The sequence below is a fragment of the Phalangium opilio genome, unplaced genomic scaffold (assembly GCF_054372755.1).
Source record: "Phalangium opilio isolate 3A_F unplaced genomic scaffold, DU_Popi_V2 ptg000056l_1, whole genome shotgun sequence".
Taxonomy (NCBI): Eukaryota; Metazoa; Arthropoda; class Arachnida; order Opiliones; family Phalangiidae; genus Phalangium; species Phalangium opilio.
This window is the reverse complement of record NW_028324175.1, coordinates 2,286,744-2,308,324: the sequence shown is the minus strand read 5'-3', so window position 1 is coordinate 2,308,324 and position 21,581 is coordinate 2,286,744. Positions and strand designations below refer to the sequence as shown.

General features: G+C 47.5%; 3 non-coding genes across 3 annotated transcripts; all 3 read right to left on the bottom strand.

Moving 5' to 3' along the window:
* Positions 1-19,459: 19,459 nt before the first annotated feature.
* Positions 19,460-19,532, bottom strand: TRNAD-GUC (transfer RNA aspartic acid (anticodon GUC)). The gene has a single exon. It is a non-coding gene; the product is annotated as a tRNA-Asp (tRNA).
* A 1,100-nt stretch (positions 19,533-20,632) lies between these two features.
* TRNAD-GUC (transfer RNA aspartic acid (anticodon GUC)) lies at positions 20,633-20,705 on the bottom strand. The gene has a single exon. It is a non-coding gene; the product is annotated as a tRNA-Asp (tRNA).
* Positions 20,706-21,367: 662 nt separating this feature from the next.
* TRNAY-GUA (transfer RNA tyrosine (anticodon GUA)) lies at positions 21,368-21,440 on the bottom strand. Its single transcript has one exon. It is a non-coding gene; the product is annotated as a tRNA-Tyr (tRNA).
* Between the last annotated feature and the right edge of the window lie 141 nt (positions 21,441-21,581).

Here is a 21,581-nt window from a genome sequence, read left to right as displayed (position 1 = left end):
AGTACGCTATATCCTAATATAAGAATGTAGCATCAGTTACGACCTTTTCGTCCTTTCAACAAGAACACACACTATTTCTGTTGAAAAGACGACAGCGCCATCTAGTTTTAAAAAAAGAACTAAAGAACAATTTTAAAAAACTTTTGGGATGTTTTAATTTTTCTGTGCTTTATAAAATAAATGAAAACAAAATCCTGAATTTTAAGTTTCTATCTACCCTAGAAGTACCTTAGAATTTTGATGATCGGTGAGTGAGTGAGTGTGTGACAAAATAAGGTAAATTTCACCTGCGATATTTCGAAAAGTATAAAGGGTAGGAACTTGAAATTTGGAAACTATTGCTAGGATTGACAGTCCTCGCGGCAAGCAAAATTTCAGACTTTTACCTATACCCATCACGAAGTTACAGTGGTCTTAAAAGTACCGTGAGTTGCTTCGAGAAAAGGATGTCAGTGCTCGACTTGGCGGGGAGCACTGCCGTGCTCCCAGAAACTTTTCCACAATACGTGACAACCATTTGATTTCTCAGCTTCCGTGGCTCAATGGTTAGCGCGTTCGGCTGTTAATCGAAAGGTTGGTGGTTCGAGCCCATCCGGGAGCGGTGTTGTGAGGTCTCAGATGTAGCGTGAAAAGTCAAACTTTTTCCATAATACGTGATAACCATTTATTTTCAGAGCTTCCGTGGCTCAATGGTTAGCGCGTTCGGCTGTTAACCAATAGGTTGGTGGTTCGAGCCCACCCGGGAGCGGTGTTTTGGGATCTCAAATGTAACGTAAATAGCCAAAGTTTTTCCACAATACCTGACGACCATTTAATTTTTGAGCCTCAGTGGCGCAATGGTTAGCGCGTTCAGCTGTTAACCGAAAGGTTGGTGGTTCGAGCCCACCCGGGAGAGGTGTTGTGGGGTCTCAAATGTAACGTAGAAAGCCAAAGTCTTTCCACAATACCTGACAACCGTTTAATTTCTGAGCTTCCGTGGCTCAATGGTTAGCGCGTTCAGCTGTTAAGCAATAGGTTGGTGGTTTGAGCCCAAACGAGAGAGGATTTGTGGGGTCTCAGAAGTAGCGTGAAAAGTCGTAACTTTTCAACAATACCTGACAACCATTTAATTATTGGGCGTCCGTGGCGCAATGGTTAGCGCGTTCGGCTGTTAACCAATAGGTTGGTGGTTCGAGCCCATCCGGGAGCGGTGTTGTGAGGTCTTAGATGTGACGTAAAAAGTCAAGGTTTTTACACAATATCTGACGAGCATCTAATTTTTGGGCTTCCGTGGCGCAATGGTTAGCGCGTTCAGCTGTTAATCGAAAGGTTGGTGGTTCGAGCCCACCCGGGAGAGGTGTTGTGGGGTCTCAAATGTAACGTAGAAAGCCAAAGTTTTTCCACAATACCTGACGACCATTTAATTTTTGGGCTTCCGTGGCGCAATGGTTAGCGCGTTCGGCTGTTAACCAATAGGTTGGTGGTTCGAGCCCATCCGGCAGCGGTGTTGTGAGGCCTCAGATGTGAAGTAAAAAGTCAAAGTTTTACCTCAATACCTGACGAAAATTTAATTTTTGGGCTTCAGTGGCGCAATGGTTAGCGCGTTCGGCTATTAACCAATAGGTTGGTGGTTCGAGCCCATCCGGGAGAAGTGTTGTGACGTCTCAGATGTAACGTAAAATGTCAGAGTTTTTCCACAATACCTGACGAACATTTAATTTTTGGGCTTCAGTGGCGCAATGGTCAGCGCGTTCAGCTGTTAACCGAAAGGTTGGTGGTTCGAGCCCAAACGAGAGAGGTTTTGTGGGGTCTCAGATGTAGCGTGAAAAGTCGTAACTTTTCAACAATACCAGACAACCATTTAATATATGAGCTTCCGTGGCTCAATGGTTAGTGCGTTCAGCTGTTAACCAATAGGTTGGTGGTTCGAGCCCACCCGGTAGCGGTGTTGTGTGATCTCAAATGTAACGTAGAAAGCCAAAGTTTTTCCACAATACCTGACGACCATTTAATTTTTGGGCTTCCGTGGCGCAATGGTTAGCGCGTTCGGCTGTTAACCGAAAGGTTGGTGGTTCGAGCCCATCCGGGAGCGGTGTTGTGAGGTCTTAGATGTGACGTAAAAAGTCAAGGTTTTTACACAATATCTGACGAGCATCTAATTTTTGGGCCTCAGTGGCGCAATGGTTAGCGCGTTCAGCTGTTAACCGAAAGGTTGGTGGTTCGAGCCCACCCGGGAGGGGTGTTGTGGGGTCTCAAATGTAACGTAGAAAGCCAAAGTCTTTCCACAATACCTGACAACCGTTTAATTTCTGAGCTTCCGTGGCTCAATGGTTAGCGCGTTCAGCTGTTAAGCAATAGGTTGGTGGTTCGAGCCCATCCGGGAGAAGTGTTGTGACGTCTCAGATGTAACGTAAAATGTCAGAGTTTTTCCACAATACCTGACGAACATTTAATTTTTGGGCTTCAGTGGCGCAATGGTCAGCGCGTTCAGCTGTTAACCGAAAGGTTGGTGTTTCGAGCCCAAACGAGAGAGGTTTTGTGGGGTCTCAGATGTAGCGTGAAAAGTCGTAACTTTTCAACAATACCTGACAACCATTTAATTTTTGGGCGTCCGTGGCGCAATGGCTAGCGCGTTCGGCTGTTAACCGAAAGGTTGGTGGTTCGAGCCCATCCGGGAGCGGTGTTGTGACGTCTCAGATGTTACGTAAAATGTCAGAGTTTTTCCACAATACCTGACAACCATTTAATTTCGGAGCTTCCGTGGCGCAGTATTTAGCGCGTCCAGCTCTTAATCGAAAGGTTGGTGGTTCGAGCCCACCCGGATGAGGTGTTGTGGGGTCTCAGATGTAGCGTTAAAAGTCAAAACTTTTCCACAATACATGACAACCATTTAATTTCTGATCTTCCGTGGCTCAAAGGTTAGCGCGTTCGGCTGATAACCAGTAGGTTGGTGGTTCGAGCCCACCCGGGAGCGGTGTTTTTGGATCTCAAATGTAACGTAAATAGCCAAAGTTTTTCCACAATACCTGACGACCGTTTAATTTTTGGGCCTCAGTGGCGAATGGTTAGCGCGTTCGGCTGTTAACCGAAAGGTTGGTGGTTCGAGCCCATCCGGGAGCGGTGTTGTGAGGTCTCAGATGTGAAGTAAAAAGTCAAGGTTTTACCTCAATACCTGACGAAAATTTAATTTTTGGGCTACAGTGGCGCAATGGTCAGCGCGTTCAGCTGTTAACCGAAAGGTTGGTGGTTCGAGCCCTCCCGGGAGCGGTGTTGTGACGTCTCAGATGTAACGTAAAATGTCAGAGTTTTTCCAAAACACCTGACGAACATTTAACTTTTGGGCTTCCGTGGCGCAATGGTTAGCGCGTTCAGCTGTTAATCGAAAGGTTGGTGGTTCGAGCCCGCCCGGAAGAGGTATTGTGTGGTCTCAGATGTAGCGTAAAAAGTCAAAACTTTTCCACAATACGTGACAACCATTTAATTTCTCAGCTTCCGTGGCTCAATGGTTAGCGCGTTCGGCAGTTAATCGAAAGGTTGGTGGTTCGAGCCCATCCGGGAGCGGTGTTGTGAGGTCTCAGATGTAGCGTGAAAAGTCAAACTTTTTCCATAATACGTGATAACCATTTATTTTCAGAACTTCCGTGGCTCAATGGTTAGCGCGTTCGGCTGTTAACCAATAGGTTGGTGGTTCGAGCCCACCCGGGAGCGGTGTTTTGGGATCTCAAATGTAACGTAAATAGCCAAAGTTTTTCCACAATACCTGACGACCATTTAATCTTTGGGCCTCAGTGGCGCAATGGTTAGCGCGTTCAGCTGTTAACCGAAAGGTTGGTGGTTCGAGCCCACCCGGGAGAGGTGTTGTGGGGTCTCAAATGTAACGTAGAAAGCCAAAGTCTTTCCACAATACCTGACAACCGTTTAATTTCTGAGCTTCCGTGGCTCAATGGTTAGCGCGTTCAGCTGTTAAGCAATAGGTTGGTGGTTCGAGCCCAAACGAGAGAGGATTTGTGGGGTCTCAGAAGTAGCGTGAAAAGTCGTAACTTTTCAACAATACCTGACAACCATTTAATTATTGGGCGTCCGTGGCGCAATGGTTAGCGCGTTCGGCTGTTAACCAATAGGTTGGTGGTTCGAGCCCATCCGGGAGCGGTGTTGTGAGGTCTTAGATGTGACGTAAAAAGTCAAGGTTTTTACACAATATCTGACGAGCATCTAATTTTTGGGCTTCCGTGGCGCAATGGTTAGCGCGTTCAGCTGTTAATCGAAAGGTTGGTGGTTCGAGCCCACCCGGGAGAGGTGTTGTGGGGTCTCAAATGTAACGTAGAAAGCCAAAGTTTTTCCACAATACCTGACAACCGTTTAATTTCTGAGCTTCCGTGGCTCAATGGTTAGCGCGTTCAGCTGTTAACCAATAGGTTGGTGGTTCGAGCCCACCCGGGAGCGGTGTTGTGTGATCTCAATTGTAACGTAGAAAGCCAAAGTTTTTCCACAATACCTGACGACGATTTAATTTTTGGGCTTCCGTGGCGCAATGGTTAGCGCGTTCGGCTGTTAACCGAAAGGTTGGTGGTTCGAGCCCATCCGGCAGCGGTGTTGTGAGGCCTCAGATGTGAAGTAAAAAGTCAAAGTTTTACCTCAATACCTGACGAAAATTTAATTTTTGGGCTTCAGTGGCGCAATGGTTAGCGCGTTCGGCTGTTAACCAATAGGTTGGTGGTTCGAGCCCACCCGGGAGCGGTGTTTTGGGATCTCAAATGTAACGTAAATATCCAAAGTTTTTCCACGATACCTGACGACCATTTAATTTTTGGGCCTCAGTGGCGCAATGGTTAGCGCGTTCAGCTGTTAACCGAAAGGTTGGTGGTTCGAGCCCACCCGGGAGGGGTGTTGTGGGGTCTCAAATGTAACGTAGAAAGCCAAAGTCTTTCCACAATACCTGACAACCGTTTAATTTCTGAGCTTCCGTGGCTCAATGGTTAGCGCGTTCAGCTGTTAAGCAATAGGTTGGTGGTTCGAGCCCAAACGAGAGAGGATTTGTGGGGTCTCAGAAGTAGCGTGAAAAGTCGTAACTTTTCAACAATACCTGACAACCATTTAATTATTGGGCGTCCGTGGCGCAATGGCTAGCGCGTTCGGCTGTTAACCGAAAGGTTGGTGGTTCGAGCCCTCCCGGGAACGGTGTTGTGACGTCTCAGATGTAACGTAAAATGTCAGAGTTTTTCCAAAACACCTGACGAACATTTAACTTTTGGGCTTCCTCGGCGCAATGGTTAGCGCGTTCAGCTGTTAATCGAAAGGTTGGTGGTTCGAGCCCGCCCGGAAGAGGTATTGTGTGGTCTCAGATGTAGCGTAAAAAGTCAAAACTTTTCCATAATACGTGATAACCATTTATTTTCTGAGCTTCCGTGGCTCAATGGTTAGCGCGTTTAGCTGTTAACCGAAAGGTTGGTGGTTCGAGCCATTGCGCCACGGAAGCCCAAAAATTAAATGGTCGTCAGGTATTGTGGAAAAACTTTGGCTTTCTACGTTACACTTGAGATCACACAACACCGCTCCCGGGTGGCCTCGAACCACCAACCTATTGGTTAACAGCTGAACGCGCTTACCATTGAGCCACGGAAGCTCAGAAATTAAACGGTTGTCAGGTATTGTGGAAAAACTTTGGCTTTTTACTTCACATCTGAGACCTCACAACACCGCTCCCGGATGGGCTCGAACCACCAACCTTTCGGGTAACAGCCGAACGCGCTAACCATGGCGCCACGGACGCCCAAAAAAAAATTGTCGTCAGGTATTGCGGAAAAACTTTGGCTATTTACGTTACATTTGAGATCCAAAAACACCGCTCCCGGGTGGGCTCGAACCACCAAGCTATTGGTTAACAGCCGAACGCGCTAACCATTGAGCCACGAAAGATCAGAAAATAAATGGTTATCACGTATTATGGAAAAAGTTTGACTTTTCACGCTACATCTGAGACCTCACAACACCTCTCCCGGGTGGGCTTGAACCACCAACCTTTCGATTAACAGCTGAACGCGCTAACCATTGCGCCACGGAAGCCCAAAAACTAAATGCTCGTCAGGTATTGTGGAAAAACTCTTACATTTTACGTTACATCTGAGACGTCACAACACCGCTCCCGGGAGGGCTCGAACCACCAACTTTTCGGTTAACAGCTGAACGCGCTGACCATTGCGCCACTGAAGCTTAGAAATTAAATGGTTGTCACGTATTGTGGAAAAGTTTTGACTTTTTACGCTACATCTAAGACCCCACATCACCTCTTCCGGGTGGGCTCGAGCCACCAACCTTTCGATTAACAGCTAAATGCGCTAACCATTGCGCCAAGGAAGCCCAAAAATTAAATGTTCGTCAGGTATTGTGGAAAAACTCTGACATTTTACGTTACATCTGAGACATCACAACACCGCTCCCGGATGGGCTAGAACCACCAACCTATTGGTTAACAGCCGAACGCGCTAACCATTGAGCCACGGAAGCTCATAAATTAAATGGTTGTCAGGTATTGTTGAAAAGTTACGACTTTTCACGCTACATCTGAGACCCCACAAAACCTCTCTCGTTTGGGCTCGAACCACCAACCTTTCGGTTAACAGCTGAACGCGCTGACCATTGCGCCACTGAAGCCCAAAAATTAAATGTTCGTCAGGTATTGTGGAAAAACTCTGACATTTTACGTTACATCTGAGACGTCACAACACTTCTCCCGGATGGGCTCGAACCACCAACCTATTGGTTAATAGCCGAACGCGCTAACCATTGCGCCACTGAAGCCCAAAAATTAAATTTTCGTCAGGTATTGAGGTAAAACTTTGACTTTTTACTTCACATCTGAGGCCTCACAACACCGCTGCCGGATGGGCTCGAACCACCAACCTTTCGGTTAACAGCCGAACGCGCTAACCATTGCGCCAAGGAAGCCCAAAAATTAAATGTTCGTCAGGTATTGTGGAAAAACTCTGACATTTTACGTTACATCTGAGACATCACAACACCGCTCCCGGATGGGCTAGAAACACCAACCTATTGGTTAACAGCCGAACGCGCTAACCATTGAGCCACGGAAGCTCATAAATTAAATGGTTGTCAGGTATTGTTGAAAAGTTACGACTTTTCACGCTACATCTGAGACCCCACAAAACCTCTCTCGTTTGGGCTCGAACCACCAACCTTTCGGTTAACAGCTGAACGCGCTGACCATTGCGCCACTGAAGCCCAAAAATTAAATGTTCGTCAGGTATTGTGGAAAAACTCTGACATTTTACGTTACATCTGAGACGTCACAACACTTCTCCCGGATGGGCTCGAACCACCAACCTATTGGTTAATAGCCGAACGCGCTAACCATTGCGCCACTGAAGCCCAAAAATTAAATTTTCGTCAGGTATTGAGGTAAAACTTAGACTTTTTACTTCACATCTGAGGCCTCACAACACCGCTGCCGGATGGGCTCGAACCACCAACCTTTCGGTTAACAGCCGAACGCGCTAACCATTGCGCCACGGAAGCCCAAAAATTAAATGGTCGTCAGGTATTGTGGAAAAACTTTGGCTTTCTACGTTACATTTGAGATCACACAACACCGCTACCGGGTGGGCTCGAACCACCAACCTATTGGTTAACAGCTGAACGCGCTAACCATTGAGCCACGGAAGCTCATAAATTAAATGGTTGTCAGGTATTGTTGAAAAGTTACGACTTTTCACGCTACATCTGAGACCCCACAAAACCTCTCTCGTTTGGGCTCGAACCACCAACCTTTCGGTTAACAGCTGAACGCGCTGACCATTGCGCCACTGAAGCCCAAAAATTAAATGTTCGTCAGGTATTGTGGAAAAACTCTGACATTTTACGTTACATCTGAGACGTCACAACACTTCTCCCGGATGGGCTCTAACCACCAACCTATTGGTTAATAGCCGAACGCGCTAACCATTGCGCCACTGAAGCCCAAAAATTAAATTTTCGTCAGGTATTGAGGTAAAACTTTGACTTTTTACTTCACATCTGAGGCCTCACAACACCGCTGCCGGATGGGCTCGAACCACCAACCTATTGGTTAACAGCCGAACGCGCTAACCATTGCGCCACGGAAGCCCAAAAATTAAATGGTCGTCAGGTATTGTGGAAAAACTTTGGCTTTCTACGTTACATTTGAGATCACACAACACCGCTCCCGGGTGGGCTCGAACCACCAACCTAAGCCACGGAAGCTCAGAAATTAAACGGTTGTCAGGAATTGTGGAAAAACTTTGGCTTTCTACGTTACATTTGAGACCCCACAACACCTCTCCCGGGTGGGCTCGAACCACCAACCTTTCGATTAACAGCTGAACGCGCTAACCATTGCGCCACTGAAGCCCAAAAATTAAATTTTCGTCAGGTATTGAGGTAAAACTTTGACTTTTTACTTCACATCTGAGGCCTCACAACACCGCTGCCGGATGGGCTCGAACCACCAACCTTTCGGTTAACAGCCGAACGCGCTAACCATTGCGCCACGGAAGCCCAAAAATTAAATGATCGTCAGGTATTGTGGAAAAACTTTGGCTTTCTACGTTACAATTGAGATCACACAACACCGCTCCCGGGTGGGCTCGAACCACCAACCTATTGGTTAACAGCTGAACGCGCTAACCATTGAGCCACGGAAGCTCAGAAATTAAACGGTTGTCAGGTATTGTGGAAAAACTTTGGCTTTCTACGTTACATTTGAGACCCCACAACACCTCTCCCGGTAGGGCTCGAACCACCAACCTTTCGATTAACAGCTGAACGCGCTAACCATTGCGCCACGGAAGCCCAAAAATTAGATGCTCGTCAGATATTGTGTAAAAACCTTGACTTTTTACGTCACATCTAAGACCTCACAACACCGCTCCCGGATGGGCTCGAACCACCAACCTATTGGTTAACAGCCGAACGCGCTAACCATTGCGCCACGGACGCCCAATAATTAAATGGTTGTCAGGTATTGTTGAAAAGTTACGACTTTTCACGCTACTTCTGAGACCCCACAAATCCTCTCTCGTTTGGGCTCGAACCACCAACCTATTGCTTAACAGCTGAACGCGCTAACCATTGAGCCACGGAAGCTCAGAAATTAAACGGTTGTCAGGTATTGTGGAAAGACTTTGGCTATTTACGTTACATTTGAGACCCCACAACACCTCTCCCGGGTGGGCTCGAACCACCAACCTTTCGGTTAACAGCTGAACGCGCTAACCATTGCGCCACTGAGGCCCAAAAATTAAATGGTCGTCAGGTATTGTGGAAAAACATTGGCTATTTACGTTACATTTGAGATCCCAAAACACCGCTCCCGGGTGGGCTCGAACCACCAACCTATTGGTTAACAGCCGAACGCGCTAACCATTGAGCCACGGAAGCTCTGAATTGAAATGGTTATCACGTATTATGGAAAAAGTTTGACTTTTCACGCTACATCTGAGACCTCACAACACCGCTCCCGGATGGGCTCGAACCACCAACCTTTCGATTAACTGCCGAACGCGCTAACCATTGAGCCACGGAAGCTGAGAAATTAAATGGTTGTCACGTATTGTGGAAAAGTTTTGACTTTTTACGCTACATCTGAGACCACACAATACCTCTTCCGGGCGGGCTCGAACCACCAACCTTTCGATTAACAGCTGAACGCGCTAACCATTGCGCCACGGAAGCCCAAAAGTTAAATGTTCGTCAGGTGTTTTGGAAAAACTCTGACATTTTACGTTACATCTGAGACGTCACAACACCGCTCCCGGGAGGGCTCGAACCACCAACCTTTCGGTTAACAGCTGAACGCGCTGACCATTGCGCCACTGTAGCCCAAAAATTAAATTTTCGTCAGGTATTGAGGTAAAACCTTGACTTTTTACTTCACATCTGAGACCTCACAACACCGCTCCCGGATGGGCTCGAACCACCAACCTTTCGGTTAACAGCCGAACGCGCTAACCATTCGCCACTGAGGCCCAAAAATTAAATGGTCGTCAGGTATTGTGGAAAAACTTTGGCTATTTACGTTACATTTGAGATCCAAAAACACCGCTCCCGGGTGGGCTCGAACCACCAACCTATTGGTTATCAGCCGAACGCGCTAACCTTTGAGCCACGGAAGATCAGAAATTAAATGGTTGTCACGTATTGTGGAAAAGTTTTGACTTTTAACGCTACATCTGAGACCCCACAACACCTCATCCGGGTGGGCTCGAACCACCAACCTTTCGATTAAGAGCTGGACGCGCTAATTACTGCGCCACGGAAGCTCCGAAATTAAATGGTTGTCAGGTAATGTGGAAAAACTCTGACATTTTACGTAACATCTGAGACGTCACAACACCGCTCCCGGATGGGCTCGAACCACCAACCTTTCGGTTAACAGCCGAACGCGCTAGCCATTGCGCCACGGACGCCCAAAAATTAAATGGTTGTCAGGTATTGTTGAAAAGTTACGACTTTTCACGCTACATCTGAGACCCCACAAAACCTCTCTCGTTTGGGCTCGAACCACCAACCTTTCGGTTAACAGCTGAACGCGCTGACCATTGCGCCACTGAAGCCCAAAAATTAAATGTTCGTCAGGTATTGTGGAAAAACTCTGACATTTTACGTTACATCTGAGACGTCACAACACTTCTCCCGGATGGGCTCGGACCACCAACCTATTGCTTAACAGCTGAACGCGCTAACCATTGAGCCACGGAAGCTCAGAAATTAAACGGTTGTCAGGTATTGTGGAAAGACTTTGGCTTTCTACGTTACATTTGAGACCCCACAACACCCCTCCCGGGTGGGCTCGAACCACCAACCTTTCGGTTAACAGCTGAACGCGCTAACCATTGCGCCATTGAGGCCCAAAAATTAAATGGTCGTCAGGTATTGTGGAAAAACTTTGGCTATTTACGTTACATTTGAGATCCCAAAACACCGCTCCCGGGTGGGCTCGAACCACCAACCTATTAGTTAACAGCCGAACGCGCTAACCATTGCGCCACTGAAGCCCAAAAATTAAACTTTCGTCAGGTATTGAGGTAAAACTTTGACTTTTTACTTCACATCTGAGGCCTCACAACACCGCTGCCGGATGGGCTCGAACCACCAACCTATTGGTTATCAGCCGAACGCGCTAACCTTTGAGCCACGGAAGATCAGAAATTAAATGGTTGTCACGTATTGTGGAAAAGTTTTGACTTTTAACGCTACATCTGAGACCCCACAACACCTCATCCGGGTGGGCTCGAACCACCAACCTTTCGATTAAGAGCTGGACGCGCTAATTACTGCGCCACGGAAGCTCCGAAATTAAATGGTTGTCAGGTAATGTGGAAAAACTCTGACATTTTACGTAACATCTGAGACGTCACAACACCGCTCCCGGATGGGCTCGAACCACCAACCTTTCGGTTAACAGCCGAACGCGCTAGCCATTGCGCCACGGACGCCCAAAAATTAAATGGTTGTCAGGTATTGTTGAAAAGTTACGACTTTTCACGCTACATCTGAGACCCCACAAAACCTCTCTCGTTTGGGCTCGAACCACCAACCTTTCGGTTAACAGCTGAACGCGCTGACCATTGCGCCACTGAAGCCCAAAAATTAAATGTTCGTCAGGTATTGTGGAAAAACTCTGACATTTTACGTTACATCTGAGACGTCACAACACTTCTCCCGGATGGGCTCGGACCACCAACCTATTGCTTAACAGCTGAACGCGCTAACCATTGAGCCACGGAAGCTCAGAAATTAAACGGTTGTCAGGTATTGTGGAAAGACTTTGGCTTTCTACGTTACATTTGAGACCCCACAACACCCCTCCCGGGTGGGCTCGAACCACCAACCTTTCGGTTAAAAGCTGAACGCGCTAACCATTGCGCCATTGAGGCCCAAAAATTAAATGGTCGTCAGGTATTGTGGAAAAACTTTGGCTATTTACGTTACATTTGAGATCCCAAAACACCGCTCCCGGGTGGGCTCGAACCACCAACCTATTGGTTAACAGCCGAACGCGCTAACCATTGCGCCACTGAAGCCCAAAAATTAAACTTTCGTCAGGTATTGAGGTAAAACTTTGACTTTTTACTTCACATCTGAGGCCTCACAACACCGCTGCCGGATGGGCTCGAACCACCAACCTTTCGGTTAACAGCCGAACGCGCTAACTATTGCGCCACGGAAGCCCAAAAATTAAATGGTCGTCAGGTATTGTGGAAAAACTTTGGCTTTCTACGTTACAATTGAGATCACACAACACCGCTCCCGGGTGGGCTCGAACCACCAACCTATTGGTTAACAGCTGAACGCGCTAACCATTGAGCCACGGAAGCTCAGAAATTAAACGGTTGTCAGGTATTGTTGAAAAACTTTGGCTTTCTACGTTACATTTGAGACCCCACAACACCTCTCCCGGGTGGGCTCGAACCACCAACCTTTCGATTAACAGCTGAACGCGCTAACCATTGCGCCACGGAAGCCCAAAAATTAGATGCTCGTCAGATATTGTGTAAAAACCTTGACTTTTTACGTCACATCTAAGACCTCACAACACCGCTCCCGGATGGGCTCGAACCACCAACCTATTGGTTAACAGCCGAACGCGCTAACCATTGCGCCACGGACGCCCAATAATTAAATGGTTGTCAGGTATTGTTGAAAAGTTACGACTTTTCACGCTACTTCTGAGACCCCACAAATCCTCTCTCGTTTGGGCTCGAACCACCAACCTATTGCTTAACAGCTGAACGCGCTAACCATTGAGCCACGGAAGCTCAGAAATTAAACGGTTGTCAGGTATTGTGGAAAGACTTTGGCTTTCTACGTTACATTTGAGACCCCACAACACCTCTCCCGGGTGGGCTCGAACCACCAACCTTTCGGTTAACAGCTGAACGCGCTAACCATTGCGCCACTGAGGCCCAAAAATTAAATGGTCGTCAGGTATTGTGGAAAAACTTTGGCTATTTACGTTACATTTGAGATCCCAAAACACCGCTCCCGGGTGGGCTCGAACCACCAACCTATTGGTTAACAGCCGAACGCGCTAACCATTAAGCCACGGAAGCTCTGAAAATAAATGGTTATCACGTATTATGGAAAAAGTTTGACTTTTCACGCTACATCTGAGACCTCACAACACCGCTCCCGGATGGGCTCGAACCACCAACCTTTCGATTAACAGCCGAACGCGCTAACCATTGAGCCACGGAAGCTGAGAAATTAAATGGTTGTCACGTATTGTGGAAAAGTTTTGACTTTTTACGCTACATCTGAGACCACACAATACCTCTTCCGGGCGGGCTCGAACCACCAACCTTTCGATTAACAGCTGAACGCGCTAACCATTGCGCCACGGAAGACCAAAAGTTAAATGTTCGTCAGGTGTTTTGGAAAAACTCTCACATTTTACGTTACATCTGAGACGTCACAACACCGCTCCCGGGAGGGCTCGAACCACCAACCTTTCGGTTAACAGCTGAACGCGCTGACCATTGCGCCACTGTAGCCCAAAAATTAAATTTTCGTCAGGTATTGAGGTAAAACCTTGACTTTTTACTTCACATCTGAGACCTCACAACACCGCTCCCGGATGGGCTCGAACCACCAACCTATTGGTTAACAGCCGAACGCGCTAACCATTGCGCCACGGACGCCCAATAATTAAATGGTTGTCAGGTATTGTTGAAAAGTTACGACTTTTCACGCTACTTCTGAGACCCCACAAATCCTCTCTCGTTTGGGCTCGAACCACCAACCTATTGCTTAACAGCTGAACGCGCTAACCATTGAGCCACGGAAGCTCAGAAATTAAACGGTTGTCAGGTATTGTGGAAATACTTTGGCTTTCTACGTTACATTTGAGACCCCACAACACCCATCCCGGGTGGGCTCGAACCACCAACCTTTCGGTTAACAGCTGAACGAGCTAACCATTGCGCCACTGAGGCCCAAAAATTAAATGGTCGTCAGGTATTGTGGAAAAACTTTGGCTATTTACGTTACATTTGAGATCCCAAAACACCGCTCCCGGGTGGGCTCGAACCACCAACCTATTGGTTAACAGCCGAACGCGCTAACCATTGCGCCACTGAAGCCCAAAAATTAAATTTTCGTCAGGTATTGAGGTAAAACTTTGACTTTTTACTTCACATCTGAGGCCTCACAACACCGGTGCCGGATGGGCTCGAACCACCAACCTTTCGGTTAACAGCCGAACGCGCCAACCATTGCGCCACGGAAGCCCAAAAATTAAATGGTCGTCAGGTATTGTGGAAAAACTTTGGCTTTCTACGTTACATTTGAGATCACACAACACCGCTCCCGGGTGGGCTCGAACCACCAACCTATTGGTTAACAGCTGAACGCGCTAACCATTGAGCCACGGAAGCTCAGAAATTAAACGGTTGTCAGGTATTGTGGAAAAACTTTGGCTTTCTACGTTACATTTGAGACCCCACAACACCTCTCCCGGGTGGGCTCGAACCACCAACCTTTCGATTAACAGCTGAACGCGCTAACCATTGCGCCACTGAAGCCCAAAAATTAGATGCTCGTCAGATATTGTGTAAAAACCTTGACTTTTTACGTCACATCTAAGACCTCACAACACCGCTCCCGGATGGGCTCGAACCACCAACCTATTGGTTAACAGCCGAACGCGCTAACCATTGCGCCACGGACGCCCAATAATTAAATGGTTGTCAGGTATTGTTGAAAAGTTACGACTTTTCACGCTACTTCTGAGACCCCACAAATCCTCTCTCGTTTGGGCTCGAACCACCAACCTATTGCTTAACAGCTGAACGCGCTAACCATTGAGCCACGGAAGCTCAGAAATTAAACGGTTGTCAGGTATTGTGGAAAGACTTTGGCTTTCTACGTTACATATGAGACCCCACAACACCTCTCCCGGGTGGGCTCGAACCACCAACCTTTCGATTAAGAGCTGGACGCGCTAATTACTGCGCCACGGAAGCTCCGAAATTAAATGGTTGTCAGGTAATGTGGAAAAACTCTGACATTTTACGTAACATCTGAGACGTCACAACACCGCTCCCGGATGGGCTCGAACCACCAACCTTTCGGTTAACAGCCGAACGCGCTAGCCATTGCGCCACGGACGCCCAAAAATTAAATGGTTGTCAGGTATTGTTGAAAAGTTACGACTTTTCACGCTACATCTGAGACCCCACAAAACCTCTCTCGTTTGGGCTCGAACCACCAACCTTTCGGTTAACAGCTGAACGCGCTGACCATTGCGCCACTGAAGCCCAAAAATTAAATGTTCGTCAGGTATTGTGGAAAAACTCTGACATTTTACGTTACATCTGAGACGTCACAACACTTCTCCCGGATGGGCTCGGACCACCAACCTATTGCTTAACAGCTGAACGCGCTAACCATTGAGCCACGGAAGCTCAGAAATTAAACGGTTGTCAGGTATTGTGGAAAGACTTTGGCTTTCTACGTTACATTTGAGACCCCACAACACCCCTCCCGGGTGGGCTCGAACCACCAACCTTTCGGTTAAAAGCTGAACGCGCTAACCATTGCGCCATTGAGGCCCAAAAATTAAATGGTCGTCAGGTATTGTGGAAAAACTTTGGCTATTTACGTTACATTTGAGATCCCAAAACACCGCTCCCGGGTGGGCTCGAACCACCAACCTATTGGTTAACAGCCGAACGCGCTAACCATTGCGCCACTGAAGCCCAAAAATTAAACTTTCGTCAGGTATTGAGGTAAAACTTTGACTTTTTACTTCACATCTGAGGCCTCACAACACCGCTGCCGGATGGGCTCGAACCACCAACCTTTCGGTTAACAGCCGAACGCGCTAACTATTGCGCCACGGAAGCCCAAAAATTAAATGGTCGTCAGGTATTGTGGAAAAACTTTGGCTTTCTACGTTACAATTGAGATCACACAACACCGCTCCCGGGTGGGCTCGAACCACCAACCTATTGGTTAACAGCTGAACGCGCTAACCATTGAGCCACGGAAGCTCAGAAATTAAACGGTTGTCAGGTATTGTTGAAAAACTTTGGCTTTCTACGTTACATTTGAGACCCCACAACACCTCTCCCGGGTGGGCTCGAACCACCAACCTTTCGATTAACAGCTGAACGCGCTAACCATTGCGCCACGGAAGCCCAAAAATTAGATGCTCGTCAGATATTGTGTAAAAACCTTGACTTTTTACGTCACATCTAAGACCTCACAACACCGCTCCCGGATGGGCTCGAACCACCAACCTATTGGTTAACAGCCGAACGCGCTAACCATTGCGCCACGGACGCCCAATAATTAAATGGTTGTCAGGTATTGTTGAAAAGTTACGACTTTTCACGCTACTTCTGAGACCCCACAAATCCTCTCTCGTTTGGGCTCGAACCACCAACCTATTGCTTAACAGCTGAACGCGCTAACCATTGAGCCACGGAAGCTCAGAAATTAAACGGTTGTCAGGTATTGTGGAAAGACTTTGGCTTTCTACGTTACATTTGAGACCCCACAACACCTCTCCCGGGTGGGCTCGAACCACCAACCTTTCGGTTAACAGCTGAACGCGCTAACCATTGCGCCACTGAGGCCCAAAAATTAAATGGTCGTCAGGTATTGTGGAAAAACTTTGGCTATTTACGTTACATTTGAGATCCCAAAACACCGCTCCCGGGTGGGCTCGAACCACCAACCTATTGGTTAACAGCCGAACGCGCTAACCATTGAGCCACGGAAGCTCTGAAAATAAATGGTTATCACGTATTATGGAAAAAGTTTGACTTTTCACGCTACATCTGAGACCTCACAACACCGCTCCCGGATGGGCTCGAACCACCAACCTTTCGATTAACAGCCGAACGCGCTAACCATTGAGCCACGGAAGCTGAGAAATTAAATGGTTGTCACGTATTGTGGAAAAGTTTTGACTTTTTACGCTACATCTGAGACCACACAATACCTCTTCCGGGCGGGCTCGAACCACCAACCTTTCGATTAACAGCTGAACGCGCTAACCATTGCGCCACGGAAGACCAAAAGTTAAATGTTCGTCAGGTGTTTTGGAAAAACTCTCACATTTTACGTTACATCTGAGACGTCACAACACCGCTCCCGGGAGGGCTCGAACCACCAACCTTTCGGTTAACAGCTGAACGCGCTGACCATTGCGCCACTGTAGCCCAAAAATTAAATTTTCGTCAGGTATTGAGGTAAAACCTTGACTTTTTACTTCACATCTGAGACCTCACAACACCGCTCCCGGATGGGCTCGAACCACCAACCTATTGGTTAACAGCCGAACGCGCTAACCATTGCGCCACGGACGCCCAATAATTAAATGGTTGTCAGGTATTGTTGAAAAGTTACGACTTTTCACGCTACTTCTGAGACCCCACAAATCCTCTCTCGTTTGGGCTCGAACCACCAACCTATTGCTTAACAGCTGAACGCGCTAACCATTGAGCCACGGAAGCTCAGAAATTAAACGGTTGTCAGGTATTGTGGAAATACTTTGGCTTTCTACGTTACATTTGAGACCCCACAACACCCATCCCGGGTGGGCTCGAACCACCAACCTTTCGGTTAACAGCTGAACGAGCTAACCATTGCGCCACTGAGGCCCAAAAATTAAATGGTCGTCAGGTATTGTGGAAAAACTTTGGCTATTTACGTTACATTTGAGATCCCAAAACACCGCTCCCGGGTGGGCTCGAACCACCAACCTATTGGTTAACAGCCGAACGCGCTAACCATTGCGCCACTGAAGCCCAAAAATTAAATTTTCGTCAGGTATTGAGGTAAAACTTTGACTTTTTACTTCACATCTGAGGCCTCACAACACCGGTGCCGGATGGGCTCGAACCACCAACCTTTCGGTTAACAGCCGAACGCGCCAACCATTGCGCCACGGAAGCCCAAAAATTAAATGGTCGTCAGGTATTGTGGAAAAACTTTGGCTTTCTACGTTACATTTGAGATCACACAACACCGCTCCCGGGTGGGCTCGAACCACCAACCTATTGGTTAACAGCTGAACGCGCTAACCATTGAGCCACGGAAGCTCAGAAATTAAACGGTTGTCAGGTATTGTGGAAAAACTTTGGCTTTCTACGTTACATTTGAGACCCCACAACACCTCTCCCGGGTGGTCTCGAACCACCAACCTTTCGATTAACAGCTGAACGCGCTAACCATTGCGCCACTGAAGCCCAAAAATTAGATGCTCGTCAGATATTGTGTAAAAACCTTGACTTTTTACGTCACATCTAAGACCTCACAACACCGCTCCCGGATGGGCTCGAACCACCAACCTATTGGTTAACAGCCGAACGCGCTAACCATTGCGCCACGGACGCCCAATAATTAAATGGTTGTCAGGTATTGTTGAAAAGTTACGACTTTTCACGCTACTTCTGAGACCCCACAAATCCTCTCTCGTTTGGGCTCGAACCACCAACCTATTGCTTAACAGCTGAACGCGCTAACCATTGAGCCACGGAAGCTCAGAAATTAAACGGTTGTCAGGTATTGTGGAAAGACTTTGGCTTTCTACGTTACATATGAGACCCCACAACACCTCTCCCGGGTGGGCTCGAACCACCAACCTTTCGGTTAACAGCTGAACGCGCTAACCATTGAGCCTCGGAAGCTCAGAAATTAAATGGTTGTCACGTATTGTGGAAAAGTTTTGACTTTTTACGTTACATCTGAGACCCCACAACACCTCTTCCGGGCGGGCTCGAACCACCAACCCTTCGATTAACAGCTGAACGCGCTAACCATTGCGCCACGGAAGTCCAAAAGTTAAATGTTCGTCAGGTATTGTGGAAAAACTCTGACATTTTACGTTACATCTGAGACCCCACAACACCTCTTCCGGTGGGCTCGAACCACCAACCTTTCGATTAAGTGCTCGACGCGCTAATTATTGCGCCACGGAAGCTCAGAAATTAAATGGTTGTCACGTATTGTGGAAAAGTTACGACTTTTCACGCTACATCTGAGACCCCACAAAACCTCTCTTTTGGGCTCGAACCACCAACCTTTCGGTTAACAGCTGAACGCGCTAACCATTGCGCCACGGAAGCCCAAAAATTAAATGGTCGTCAGGTATTGTGGAAAAACTTTGGCTATTTACGTTACATTTGAGATCCAAAAACACCGCTCCCGGGTGGGCTCGAACCACCAAGCTAATGGTTAACAGCCGAACGCGCTAACCATTGAGCCACGAAAGATCAGAAAATATATGGTTATCACGTATTATGGAAAAAGTTTGACTTTTCACGCTACATCTGAGACCTCACAACACCTCTCCCGGGTGGGCTCGAACCACCAACCTTTCTGTTAACAGCTGAACGCGCTGACCATTGCGCCACTGAAGCCCAAAAATTAAATTTTCGTCAGGTATTGAGGTAAAACTTTGACTTTTTACTTCACATCCGAGACCTCACAACACCGCTCCCGGATGGGCTCGAACCACCAACCTTTCGATTGACAGCCGAACGCGCTAACCATTGAGCCACGGAAGCTCAGAAATTAAATGGTTGTCAGGTTTTGTTGAAAAGTTACGACTTTTCACGCTACATCTGAGACCCCACAAAACCTCTCTTTAGGGCTCGAACCACCAACCTTCCGGTTAACAGCTGAACGCGCTAACCATTGCGCCACGGAAGCCCAAAAATTAAATGGTCGTCAGGTATTGTGGAAAAACTTTGGCTATTTACGTTACATTTGAGATCCAAAAACACCGCTCCCGGGTGGGCTCGAACCACCAAGCTAATGGTTAACAGCCGAACGCGCTAACCATTGAGCCACGAAAGATCAGAAAATAAATGGTTATCACGTATTATGGAAAAAGTTTGACTTTTCACGCTACATCTGAGACCTCACAACACCTCTCCGGGGTGGGCTCGAACCACCAACCTTTCGATTAACAGCTGAACGCGCTAACCATTGCGCCACGGAAGCCCAAAAAATAAATGCTCGTCAGGTATTGAGGTAAAACTTTGACTTTTTACTTCACATCCGAGACCTCACAACACCGCTCCCGGATGGGCTCGAACCACCAACCTTTCGATTAACAGCCGAACGCGCTAACCATTGAGCCACGGAAGCTCAGAAATTAAATGGTTGTCACGTAATGTGGAAAAGTTTTGACTTTTTACGCTACATCTGAGACCCCACATCACCTCTTCCGGGTGGGCTCGAACCACCAACCTTTCGATTAACAGCTGAACGCGCTAACCATTGCGCCACGGAAGCCCAAAAATTAAATGTTCGTCAGGTATTGTGGAAAAACTCTGACATTTTACGTTACATCTGAGACCCCACAACACCTCTTCCGGTGGGCTCGAACCACCAACCTTTCGATTAAGTGCTCGACGCGCTAATTATTGCGCCACGGAAGGCCAAAAATTAAATGTTCGTCAGGTATTGTGGAAAAACTCTGACATTTTACGTAACATCTGAGACGTCACAACACCGCTCCCGGATGGGCTCGAACCACCAACCTTTCGGTTAACAGCCGAACGCGCTAGCCATTGCGCCACGGAAGCCCAATAATTAAATGCTCGTCAGGTATTGTGGAAAAACTCTGACATTTTACGTTACATCTGAGACGTCACAACACCGCTCCCGGATGGGCTCGAACCACCAACCTTTCGATTGACAGCCGAACGCGCTAACCATTGAGCCACGGAAGCTCAGAAATTAAATGGTTGTCACGTATTGTGGAAAAGTTTTGACATTTTACGTTACATCTGAGGCCCCACAACACCTCTTCCGGGCGGGCTCGAACCACCAACCCTTCGATTAACAGCTGAACGCGCTAACCATTGCGCCACGGAAGCCCAAAAATTAAATGCTCGTCAGGTATTGTGGAAAAACTCTGACATTTTACGTTACATCTGAGACGTCACAACACCGCTCCCGGGAGGGCTCGAACCACCAACCTTTCGGTTAACAGCTGAACGCGCTGACCATTGCGCCACTGAAGCCCAAAAATTAAATTTTCGTCAGGTATTGTGGAAAAACTTTGGCTATTTACGTTACATTTGAGATCCAAAAACACCGCTCCCGGGTGGGCTCGAACCACCAACCTATTGGTTAACAGCCGAACGCGCTAACCATTGAGCCACGGAAGATCAGAAATTAAATGGTTGTCACGTATCGTGGAAAAGTTTTGACTTTTAACGCTACATCTGAGACCCCACAACACCTCTTCCGGGTGGGCTCAAACCAACAACCTTTCGATTAAGAGCTGGACGCGCTAATTACTGCGCCACGGAAGCCCAAAAATTAAATGTTCGTCAGGTATTGTGGAAAAACTCTGTCATTTTACGTAACATCTGAGACGTCACAACACCGCTCCCGGATGGGCTCGAACCACCAACCTTTCGGTTTACAGCCGAACGCGCTAGCCATTGCGCCACGGACGCCCAAAAATTAAATGGTTGTCAGGTATTGTTGAAAAGTTACGACTTTTCACGCTACATCTGAGACCCCACAAATCCTCTCTCGTTTGTGCTCGAACCACCAACCTTTCGGTTAACAGCTGAACGCACTAACCATTGCGCCAC